General features: G+C 44.0%; 1 protein-coding gene across 3 annotated transcripts in view; it reads right to left on the bottom strand.

Annotated features, from left to right (window-relative positions):
- PTP4A3 (protein tyrosine phosphatase 4A3) overlaps nt 1–13,082 on the bottom strand; it is a 165,928-nt gene that overhangs the window by 50,895 nt on the left and 101,951 nt on the right. The window contains exon 1 of one of the 3 annotated variants that reach the window (XM_060775943.2): nt 4,575–4,723. The exons of the other annotated variants lie outside the window; for them this stretch is intronic. The gene's annotated coding sequence lies outside the window, so the exon portion shown is untranslated. Of the gene's footprint in view, nt 1–4,574; nt 4,724–13,082 lie in introns of those variants that run through there. 3 annotated transcript variants of the gene reach the window in all.

The following is a 13,082-nucleotide window of genomic DNA, read 5'->3' as shown; positions in this document are numbered from 1 at the left end:
TGAATGCAGTCAAAGATCTGTTAGGATAACAGCCAACGAGAAGTACAGATCTGAACTCCTTTCAGCAAAAACTAATATGGCAGATTGTAAGTCTTTCCAACAGGTTAATACAAGGTTGAGTAGTACTTGAGGAGCCCCCTGTGGCGCAGTGGGTTCAACTGCTGAGCTGCTGAACTTGTTGACTAAAAGGTCACTGGTTTGAATCCGGGGAGCGTGGTGAGCTCCCGCTGTTAGCCCCAGCTTCTGCCAACCTAGCAGTTCGAAAACATGCAAATGTGGTCCCTCAGCTGTGGAACTCCCTAATAATGAAATCAGATCTGTCCCCTCCCTCCTGACCTTCCGGAAGAAACTCAAATCCTGGATGTGGGATCAAGCATTTGCAGAATAGGACTTAATATCAATGGAAAACCTTTACCTTTACCAAGTAGTACTTGAGACACATGTCACGGCATTGATTCTTCTCACTCAGTTGGCTGGATCCAGCATTTTAGACTGAGCATTTTCCCTGTTTGGAAATGAGTGACCAGCTCATGGCTTCTAGGTCAAAACAGGAGACAACATAGCAGTGAGCTGAGTGCAATCTGTAGCTTGCATATCCCTCCTGGACTCCATTTTTATCGTTTCTAAAGCCCACCTATAGTTTCTCAAAGCTTCCTAACCAACCTTGAAAAATGTGTTGTTGAATGCTTTCATGGCTGGAATCACTGGGTTGCTGTGAGTTTTCCAGGGTGTGTCGTCATCTTCCAGAAGCATTCTCTCCTGATGTTTCACCCACATCTATGGCACACAACCACTGAGGATGCCTGCCATAGACGTGTGTGAAACGTCAGGAGAAAATGCTTCTGAAACATGGCAATACAGACCAGAAAACTCACAGCAACCTTGAAAACACTGGCATGAGTTTTTGGGGAATCTTTGTCCCCAAACCAAACAAAATACCTCACAATGAATGACAACATCTGATCTCATTCTCATAAGCAATCTAGAACCCTGTGCTATTCCTCAACACCCTATGTTTTCCTCTCAAAATGGTGAAAAAAAATCCTGATGTAGGTTTTCTGCCCAGGGCAAGTGCGGGTCTATGAGATGCAGATAAGACAGAGCAACAAACAGGAAAAGTACTGAAAGCAACAGAGGATGACTGCAGCATGGCTGAGGGCTAGTTTTGAGGAGGACTGCAAATTTTGCCCTTTTGAGAAGAACTGTGTAAGAAAATGGAAGTGTCTGGATTTGCAACCCATGAAGGAGTCTGGGGGATAAACACTGTCTTGTCTTGCAGGCAACTGTCCATTGCCATGCTCGACCAACCAAGGAGAACAGTGCACAGTACACTTTGGGTATCTCCTTGTGTCCAATTCTGGGCACCACAATTCAAGAGAGATATTGACAAGCTGGAATATGTCCAGAGGAGGGTGACTAAAATGATCAAGGGTCTGGAGAACAAGCCCTATGAGGAGCGGCTTAAGGAGCTGGGCATGTTTAGCCTGAAGAAGAGAAGGCGGAGAGGAGATATGATAGCCATGTATAAATATGTGAGAGGAAGCCACAGGGAGGAGGGAGCAAGCTTGTTTTCTGCTTCCCTGGAGACTAGGACGCGGAACAATGGCTTCAAACTACAAGAGAGGAGATTCCATCTGAACACGAGGAGAGCCGTTCAGCAGTGGAACTCTCTGCCCCGGAGTGTGGTGGAGGCTCCTTCTTTGGAAGCTTTTAAACAGAGGCTGGATAGCCATCTGTCAGGGGCGATTTGAATGCAATATTCCTGCTTCTTGGCAGAATGGAGTTGGACTGGATGGCCCATGAGGTCTCTTCCAACTCTTTGATTCTATGATCCTCCAAAACTTGGAGTGGATGCATTGCCTAACTGACATGGATGCCAGAGATTGAACCTAGAGATGCTGGAAATCATCTACCCTGTCATTGAATTAATGAGACACATCAAAGCTAGCGTACCATGTGAGCTTGCCTGGTCTAGTCTTCATGAAACTCTACTTTGCACTTTTGCAAGGGAAGTAATTGTTCCAAGAGCTGGTGACTAATCTACAACCTTGCACCTTTAAATGTGTTGTACATATGCTGAAACTGACATGGGGTATAAGGGGGCAGAGTTATGGAAAGAAAAGGATAGGATGGGGATTTTTTCTTCTTATCAGGAGCGACTCAAGAAACTTCAAGTTGCTTCTGGTGTGAGAGAATTGGCAGTCTGCAAGGACTGCAAGGGATGCCTGGATATTTTTACCATCCTGTGGGGGGCTTCTCTCATGTCCCCGCATGAAGGATGGGAATGAGTAAGTATCTTTGGAAAAGCCATCTACCTTCTATGCATTAATATACCCAAAGAACTGGGTTTATATCAGTGGTTCTCAACCTTCCTAATGCTGCGATCTGCTCAATACAGTTCCTCATGTTTTGGTGACACCCAACCACAAAAATTATTTTTGTTGCTACTTCACAACTGTACTTTTGCTACTGTTATGAAGCATAATGTAAATATCTGATATGCAAGATGTATTTTCATTCACTGGACGAAATTTGGCACAAATATCCCATATGCCCAAAATTGAATACTGGTGGGGTTGCGTGTGTGTGTGTGTGTGTGTGATTTTGTCATTTTGGAGTTGTAGTTATTTTATTTATTTATTTACTTCATTTATATACAACTTTTCTCAGCCCTTGGGCGACTCAAAGCGGTTAACAACAACAATTTCAATACAAACAGTACAAAATCACTGAAACATTCAAAAGCAATAGCATAACAATAATTAAACATCAATATGACAAATTGTTTACGTCTCATCAATACAATCAGAATCCAGTCTCATCATCCGTTATTTCGTGTTCCTATACTCAATCTGATGTCTGTAGGAAGGCCATTCCACAGCCGAGGGGCCACCACTGAGAAGACCCTATCTCTCGTCCCCGGAAGATGTGCTTGTGATGCCGGCGGGACCGAGAGAAGGGCTCCCCAGATGATCTTAATGTCGCTGGGATTTATAGTTCACTTACAATCAAAGAGCATTCTGAGCTCCACCAACAATGAAACAGAACCAAACTTGGCACACAGAAATCCCATGACCAATAAAAAATACTGGAAGGGTTTGGTGGGCACTGACCTTGAGTTTTGGAATTGTAGTTCACCTACTTTCAGAGAGCACTGTGGACTCCAACAATGATGGATCTGGACCAAACTTGGCACGGATACTCAACATGCCCAAACGGGAACATCGGTGGAGTTTGAGGAAAATAGACTTGACATTTGGGAGTTGCAGTTGCTGGGATTTATAGTTCACCTACAATTAAAGGACATTCCGAAGTCCACCAACAATGGAATTGAACCAAACTTGGCACAAAGAACACTCATAGAATCATAGAATCAAAGAGTTGGAAGAGACCTCATGGGCCATCCAGTCCAACCCCCTGCCAAGAAGCAGGAATATTGCATTCAAATCACCCCTGACAGATGGCCATCCAGCCTCTGTTTAAAAGCTTCCAAAGAAGGAGCCTCCACCACACTCCGGGGCAGAGAGTTCCACTGCTGAACGGCTCTCACAGTCAGGAAGTTCTTCCTAATGTTCAGATGGAATCTCCTCTCTTGTAGTTTGAAGCCATTGTTCCGCGTCCTAGTCTCCAGGGAAGCAGAAAACAAGCTTGTTCCCTCCTCTCTGTGGCTTGACCAACATAAAATGCTGGAAGGGTTTGGTGACCTTGCATTTTGGAGTTGTAGTTCACCTACATCCAGAGAGCACTGTGGACTGAAACAATGATGGATCTGGACCAAACTTGGAAAATAGACCTTGACTTTTGGGAGTTATAGTTGGAGGGATTGATAGCATTTTACGAACCCCACCAATGATAGAATTGGGCCAAACCCTTACTACTAACAGAAAATACTGTATTTTCCTATGGTCTTTGGTGACCACTCTGATACCCCTTTGCAACCCCCCCAGGGGTCCTGACTCCCAGTTTGAGAAACACTAGTTAATATAGTAAGCTCTCAAGTTAAGCAGAACCCAAGCAACCAGAACTTTAAGCAGTTGGCAAAAAATAAAAAATAATATGTACTATTATTTATTTATTTAAAACTTTTGTATCCCGATCTTCTCGACCTCCGTAGAGTGACTCAGACTGGCTTTAAATAAAAATATACTATAAATAAAAAGATGTTTTTATAATACAATAAAACAGTGGTACATTAGGTTTGTCCTCATTTGCTTTTAATTACTGTATTTCAATATTATATCAAGTCAATACAGAGGCTATGGTATGATATTGTCTGGAGTATTAGGCATATTTTAATAGTAACTCTCAAGCAACCAGAAGATTTGATATATCAATCTGCATTGGTGCCAGTTAACTGAGTCTACCGTATTTATGAAATCTCATGGGGGGAAAAAAAGGAAAGTTTTAAAGGAGCTGCCACGTTTTTTTTGGCTCTCTCTGCTTTCTTCTGCCTTAAATACAAGAGAAATACTCCTTTGCAAACGAAGAAGAAGGGTTTGCAAAGAAATCAAACCCTTTAAGAAAATGAGAACTAATCAGGCTTGTGGAGATACTTCCTACTTTGCGCAGCTTACCTTTCCCTGGAACTAAGAGACCCCCAGGTTGGCCCAGGACCCCTCGCAGCCAGTTTTCCGGTAGCTCCTGCCTTTCGCTCCCCTCGAAAGAGGCTTCCAGCGGCGGAGAAGCTACTGGTGGCTCTAACCCACGGGCTCTTGTTTTGCAACGCTTACCTTCGGCAGGGTCACAGGCTGCTTAGCATTGCGCCGGGGACTCAAAATAGAACATAAGCACATAAGCAAACTGAGACAGGGTAGCCGAAGGAAGTGGGGAGGGGAAAGGAGTAAAAGGGTGTGTGTATGCGTAAGTTTGTGTGTGTTTACTGGCCACTGCTCTCCCTCTTCCCCATTTTTGGTTTGCGAGCAAGATAACAAAAAAACAGCTCCTAAAGAAAGGCTCACCATTAGTATTATTATTGTTTACAAAAGGGAGGTTTGCACTGGATGCTGGTGTAGGCTTTCTGCCCACGGCAAGTGTGGGTCTCTGAGATGCAGATAAGTCCCAAAGGGACTGTACTTTGCATTTAAAGCAAAGGACGACAACTGCAGCAAGGATGAGGGCAAATGTCCTGTCTGTCCCTAGGACACTCCGAGGATTGTGTGGGCTGTCAAAAATGCTCCCCGCAAACCAATGTAGCCGGAAAACCACCTCTGATCATAGAGTTGGAAGAGGCCACAAAGGACATCCAGTCCACCTCCTAACATGCAGGAATACCCAAACAAAGCACTCCCACAGATGGCCATCCAATCTCTGTACAAAATCCCCCAGAAAGGGAGACTCAACTTATTTATTTTATTTATTTATTTGCTATACTTGTATACCGCCGTTTCTCAGCCTAGCCGGCGACTCAACGCGGTTTACAACAACTTATAACAAACAACAGTATACAGTTTAAAAGCATAAAAACACGATCCACAATACATATATCAATAAACAATCCAATTCATCTCTTGACTAAAATCGCGATCCAGTTTCGTCGTCCAAATTGCCAGTCCTTCAATCATTACACTTATTGCACTGGGTTAACCGAACGCCTGCTCGAACATCCAGGTTTTTAGTCTTTTCCGGAAAACCATCAATGAGGGGGCTGATCTTACCTCCATGGGGAGGGCGTTCCATAGCCGCGGGGCCACCACAGAAAAGGCCCTGTCTCTCGTCTCCGCCAGCCGCAACTGTGAAGCAGGCGGGATAGAGAGCAGCCCCCCCCCCCCAGAAGATCTTAGGGTCCTGGTGGACTGATAGGCTGAGATACATTCGGATAGGTAAGTTGGGCCAGAACCGTTTAGGGCTTTAAAGGCCAGCGCCAGCACTTTTACTTACTTAGGTGATTCCTCAACGACCGAGAAGGATGGTCAGTGTTCTGGTGGGTCACCTATGGAGGGGACTGTGGAGCCCTATTCTTGACCTGCATGTTCTCCCACAGTGAGGGCATTGGTTTCCAGGTGGAAGGTGGTCTCGGTCGGGGTTGGCTTGACGAGCCATCCTCTTAGCACATTTCTCTCTTTCGCCCTCCATTCGTGCCTCTTCAATTTCTACAGCACTGCTGGTCACAGATGACCTCCAGCTGGAACGCTCAAGGGCCAGGGCTTCCAGGTTCTCAGTGTCTATGCCAGATCAACAGAAAATACTGGAAGCGTTTGGAGGACATTGACGTTGAGTTTTGGAGTTGTAGTTCACCAACATCCAGAGAGGACTGTTGACTCAAGCAATGATGGATCTGGACCAAATTTGGCACAAATACTCAATATGCCTAGATGTGGACACTACAGAGTTTGGGGAAAATAGATCTTGACATTTGGGAGTTGTAATTGCTGAGATTTATAATTAACCTACAATCAGAGAACTCTGAACCCAGCCCACAATGGATCTGCACCAAAAATGGCACATACCTACAAGGCCAACAGTGAATACTGGTGAGGTTGGGGGCGAGGGCTGTTTTTATGTTCTGGGAATTGTAGTTCACCAACCCCAAAAAGGAAGAGGACAGGCGGAGAGATCTTCAGCCTTCTCTGTCAAAGGGGTTCCTAAGACCATCAGAAATATGTGTTTTCTGATGATCTTTGGCAACACCTCTGAAACCACACATGCGACCCTTCCTGGGCTGACAAACACTAATCTAGACACTATACTTAGAATCATAGAATCAAAGAGTTGGAAGAGACCTCATGGGCCATCCAGTCCAACCGTATTCTGCCAAGAAGCAGGAATATTGCATTCAAATCACCCCTGACAGATGACAGATGGCCATCCAGCCTCTGCTTAAAAGCTTCCAAAGAAGGAGCCTCCACCACACGCCAGGGCAGAGAGTTCCACGGCTGAACGGCTCTCTAAGGAAGCAGAAAACAAGCTTGCTTCCTCCTCCCTGTGGCTTCCTCTCACATATTTATCATATCTCCTCTCAGCCTTCTCTTCTTCAGGCTAAACATGCCCAGCTCCTTAAGCCGCTCCTCATAGGGCTTGTTCTCCAGACCCTTGATCATTTTAGTCGCCCTCCTCTGGACACATTCCAGCTTGTCAATATCTCTCTTGAATTGTGGTGCCCAGAATTGGATACAATATTCCAAGTGTGATCACTCAAACAACAACAACAACAATGGTATACTTTATTTATATTCCACCTATCTCCCTGAGGGGATGCAGGGTGGATTACAGTACACATATACGGTAAACATTCAATGGACAGACAATACATAAACAGAAGGAAAGACTTCCCATCTTTTTCCATCTCCGGCATCTGGAGGCTGTGTTCGAGTCTGGCCACAGGGGGTGCTATTGCTCTATCTTCCATGCTGAGGAGCTTTGTTGTCCTTAGACCAGTGTTTCTCAACCTTCCTAATGCTGCGACCCCTTAATACAAATCCTCATGTTGTGGTGACCCCCAACCAATTATTTTTGTTGCTACTTCATAACTGTAATTTTGCTACTGTTATGAATCATAATGTAAATATCTGATAGGAGGAGTATAAGTATTTTTATTCCCTGGACCAAATTTGGCACAAATACTCAATATACCCAAATTTGAATACTGATGGAGTTGTAGTTACTTGGATTTATAGTTCACTTATGATCAAAGAGCATTCTGAACTCCATCAATGATGGAATTGAACCAAACATGGCACATAGCACTCCCATGACCAACAGAAAATACTGGAATGGTTTGGAGGACATTGACCTTGAGTTTTGGACTTGTAGTTCGCCTATACCCAAAGAGCAATGTGGAGTCAAACAATGACTCCAGTCTATGGTCCTAGTCTAACAGGCTAGGACTGCATTGGCCTTTTTAGCTGCTGCATCACACTGTTGGCTCATGCTCAACTTGTGGTCCAAAGCAAAAAAGAGTTTGAGCATTACAACTCAATTGTCTTGTGCTTTCAATTCCTTTCCAACTTATGGCAAGCTTAAGGATTGTCTTACCAAGTTTTCTTCCAAGGGAATATACCACTGCCTTCCTTCAAGGTTTTGTCAAAAATAGTCACTGCCTTTTTTTGAGGCTGAGAGAGTGCGACATGCCACCCAGTGAGCTTCACAACTGAGAGGGGATTTAAATTCTAGTCTCTCTGAGCCTCAAACCATTATGCCAAACTGGCTCGTAAAAGTTTCCATTCAACTTTTATTGCCCTTTCGACTAGTGGAAGCAACAATACTACAAGCCTTCAACATCAGGTTGAACTGGAAATGAATGCCACAACTCAGAATTCCAGGAAGCTCAGATCCTCCACCTTTTAAACGTAAGATTCTAGTCCTCAGGGCTGAAAGCATGAAATGCTCAAACTCCACAGATACTTGTAAGAATCTGAGCAGACAGGATGCATTGGCAATCAAGTGGCGGCAAAGAGAGGAAGGATGTCGTTTTGCACAGCTCTATTTCCCTTTCACAACAACAACAACAACAACAACAAAGTCAGAAAACGTTGTTCCCTAACGTCTTGAGACTTGTTAGTAAGAGACATACACACAGACCATCATCTTTAAAGCAACTGTCAGCAGTTCAGCTACTTTGGGACCTTGAGGGAAATTTTAGATCAGCAGACATAGAAAGAGATGCTAAAAAAACACCCAAGTGAATACCATTTGTAATGTTGTACTACCTATCCCTATAAAGTCTGTGTGTGTGATTGCAAGAAACTCTTTAATATCTTTTAAATTAACCTGACAACAACATGGGAACTGCATATAAAATTTGCAATTTTCCTAGTAAATAAACATATTTATGATGACAATATGCAAGACGATCAGAACTGGCTTATTTGGTGTGTGTGTTTATGTATCTTCTATTGCTCTCTTAAATATTTATTTATCTGATGAAGGGTTAGAAAGCATGATCATCAATGTATTGTCGAAGACTTTCATGGCCAGAATCACTGGGTTGTTGTAGGTTTTTTTGGGCTATATGGCCATGTTCTAGAGGCATTCTCTCCTGACATTTCACCTGCATCTATGGCAAGCATCCTCAGAACAAACCTAGACACAGCATATTATTTGGGAACACAGAAATGCTGGACCACTCTCACAACAAGCTGGAATGTGTCCAGAGGAGGGTGACTAAAATGATCAAGGGTCTGGAGAACAAGCCCTATGAGGAGCGGCTTAAGGAGCTGGGCATGTTTAGCCTGAAGAAGAGAAGGCTGAGAGGAGACATGATAGCCATGTATAAATATGTGAGAGGAAGCCACAGGGAGGAGGGAGCAAGCTTGTTTTCTGCTTCCCTGGAGACTAGGACGCAGAACAATGGTTTCAAACTACAAGAGAGGAGATTCCATCTGAACATGAGGAAGAACTTCCTGACTGTGAGAGCCATTCAGCAGTGGAACTCTCTGCCCCGGAGTGTGGTGGAGGCTCCTTCTTTGGAAGCTTTTAAACAGAGGCTGAATGGCCATCTGTCGGGGGTGGTTTGAATGCAATATTCCTACCTCTTGGCAGAATGGGGTTGGACTGGGTGGCCCATGAGGTCTCTTCCAACTCTTTGATTCTATGAGTCTATGATTCTATTTTAGACTACACAGCGAAGCCATTGAAATCCATAAGCATGTGGACAATTTCAACAGAAAGGAGGAAACCATGAAAATGAACAAAATCTGGCTACCAGTATTAAAAAACTCTAAAATTACAACAGCAAAACAACAGAGAGGAAACAATCAGGGACATCTAATCACCTCTCAACAAAAGATCCCCCCAGGCACTAACAAGCCACACCAAAAAATTGCCAGGCCATCAAATGCTAATTAAGGTGGTCAGTTGAAACATTCACATGAGCCAACAATGGCACAAGGCACCTAAAAAGCCAATGGGATTTTGGCCTGCATCAATAAGAGTCTAGTGTCTAGATCCAGAGAAGTCATGCTACCCTTCTATTCTGTCTTGGTTAGACCATACCTGGAATACTGTGTCCAATTCTGGGCACAGCAATTGAAAAGAGATGTTGACATGTTTAGCCTGTAGAAGAGAAGACTGAGAAGAGACATGATGACCCTCTATAAATATGTGAGGGGAAATCACAAGGAGGAAGGAGCAAGCTTGTTTTATGCTGGCCTGGTGACTAGGACACAATGGAACAATGGCTTCAAACTACAAGAGAGGAGATTCCATCTGAACATTAGGGAGAACTTCCCGATTGTGAGAGCTGTTCAGCAGCGGAACTCTCTGCCCCAGAGTGTGGTGAAGACTCATTCTTTGGAGGCTTTTAAACAGGCTGGGAGGCCATCTGATAGGGTGCTTTGAATGCGATTTTCCTGCTTCTTGGCAGAATGTGGTTGATGCATGGTTTCTTCCAACTGATTCTAGAAAGATTAGTCAAAATTGACCCAAACTCCTGGGTTGACTTATCCACATGTAAATATATACATGGTACATCTCTGATTAGAGCAGTGAAGGGCAAGAAGAAGCTAAAAGAAGCACCAACCCTCCTCTACTCCCTCTGTCACAGAACTATTTCTGGGATTTTTGAATGCCTGTATGGAAAAATGGTGGTGATGGTGGCCAGGGGTAGCCGGCCCTGAAGGAGTGTGGGGTGCATCTCCCTCTGAAGAATGCCCCTCTACTTATCCATGCATCACATAAAAACCTTGGTCCAAAAAACTGCCTCCAACTAATACACAAGTGTATAAGGGTTGGTAGGCTTGCAAAACACCCAAAGACAATCATGCCACTTTGGGAGACATTCTGCGTTCGGTGCCAATCCGGTTCTCCTAAGATTAGACTCATGTACCTTGTTTTCTTCTCTGCACAACGTGCAGATGAGTGTTGTGCTTTGCAAAACACTTGTCTCTTCTGTGACATTTGGAAACATCCTTTGGGCTTGTTTGTTTTTGCCTGAGGATTTGATAAGCTGTGGATATTCATCTGGTCTTTTATACCACAGCTCAGCGTTATGTGATCAATCTTCCTCTGATGGAGTGGTTAGTTACACCAGAGGGAGAAATGAGAAGTAAACAAGTCTGGATGTTGACAAGATGGATCATGCCCTGAGAGAGTGACCAAGAAGGTAAACAGAGGCCAAGCCCTGGGAGAAAGGACTTAGTGACCTGGGAGAAGATTGAGTGGTGAGATGAAAGTCATCTTGACACATCCAACGCAGTATCATATAGAAGCTGGAGTGAGCTTGTTTTCTGCTACTCCAGAGGCTAGAACCAATGGATTCAAATGACAACAGATGGATTCCACCTAAAGGGTCTGGAGAACAAGCCCTATGAGGAGCCGCTTAAAGAGCTGGGCATGTTTATGTTGTGACTCTGCTGAAACCACAGACACAGACTGATAGTGTTGTGGCTCAGATGGGGTCTCAGAGTGACTCTGATGAGGATGATGGGATTCAGGTTCACAATCAGGTTCAAAATGTTCCTGTTGTAGACAATGAGGAACAGGGTGTGCAAGTTCAGTTTCCCACAGAAGGGAATGATGTTTTAGATACTGAAACTAGCCAGGTGCAAATTGACTCAGAAAAGGAGGACAGTTCTCAGCCTGATAGTAAGCAAGAAGACAACCAGGTTGACACTAATGAGCAGCCTGATCTTGATGAAACGGGAATCTTAGATTGGGCTGAATTCAGAGTTCGAAGGAGTGTGATAATAGCTAACAAGAAGGAGGTCAGAGGCCAAATAAATGCTTTCATGTATTGCAAAGGGTATTAAGCAGTGTCTTAGAAAACAAACCATTGTCAGAGCAAATTCTCGCTCAACCAAGCAGCTTGTGCTCATTTTCCAGTGTCCATAGTCTTGGGATTTTGTCATGTTCTCATGGGACTTTGTTTCGTTGGCGCCATTTGGAATTCTGCTTTACAGTGCTATGTTTTATTGATCTTTGGAACACTACTTGCTTTTTAAACTTTTCATCTTTTACTTTTTAATAAATTACAAAGACTTCAGTCTGTGTGCAGTTCTGGTGATTTCAGCAAGGTGAATCTATTCTGAGGTGCGACAGTTTAGCCTGAAGAAGAGAAGGCTGAGAGGAGACATGATAGCCATGTATAAGTATGTGAGAGGAAGTCTTAGGAAGGAGGGAGCAGGCTTGTTTTCTGCTGCCCTGGAGACTAGGATGCGGAACAATGGCTTCAAACTACAAGAAAGGAGATTCCATCTGAACATTAGAAGAACTTCCTGACTGTGAGAGCCGTTCAGCAGTGGAACTCTCTGCCCCGGAGTGTGGCGGAGACTCCTTCTTTGGAAGCTTTCAAACAGAGGCTGAATGGCCATCTGTCGGGGATACTTTGAATGCAATTTTCCTGCTTCTTGGCAGGGGGTTGGACTGGATGGCCCATGAGGTCTCTTCCAACTCCACGATTCTATGATTCTAAACATCGGGAAGAATGTCTCCATGAATAGCAGACTCTCCATCTTTGGAGATGTTGGATGGCTACCTTTTCAGGAATGCTTTAGCTGACTAAAAGGGAGGTGGACCAGATCAGTGATTTCTAACCTTTGACCCTCCAGATGTTTTGGACTCCAGCTCCCAGAACACTTGACAGCTGGCCAATCTAACTGGGGCTTCTGGAAACCGAAATCCCCAAACATGAGGAATCGTAGGTAGGCAACCAGTAGACCAAATGGTCATTGTGTTCTCTTCTAACCCAGTGATTCATGTTTCTTGCCTGAGGCCTATTTATACTCAGAACTCACATTACATCTGCAAGAGCCAGGATGCACTCGTTTGGGGCTGTTTTGGAGACCTATATATCTTTTGCAAATTTCTCACGCTGTTTGGGGGGAAAATCAGATGCTTCCTTTCTTGCACCAGACACCTGTATTTCTGCATCTGGCTTTTGTTTTCGAGTTGAGAGCAGTGTCAAATTATTATTTATTTATTATTTATTATTTGCATTTATTGACCGCCCCTCTCAGCCCGAAGGCGACTCGGGGCGGTGCACAGTAACAAAAAGAACAATGTACAATAAGTCAAGACAATACAGACCAGACAGTACAGACAAACATATACTTATGCTAGAAATCAAAGAACTGTTACAGGAAAGCAGGGGGGTGGATTTTCTGCTTTGCAAAACATTTGCATCAAGTCTCAAGATACTAAGAAAAGCA

Source organism: Anolis sagrei, chromosome 4 (assembly GCF_037176765.1).
Source record: "Anolis sagrei isolate rAnoSag1 chromosome 4, rAnoSag1.mat, whole genome shotgun sequence".
Classification (NCBI taxonomy): domain Eukaryota; kingdom Metazoa; phylum Chordata; class Lepidosauria; order Squamata; family Dactyloidae; genus Anolis; species Anolis sagrei.
The sequence above is the reverse complement of the archived record's forward strand: the minus strand, read 5'-3'. Positions and strand labels throughout refer to the sequence as shown.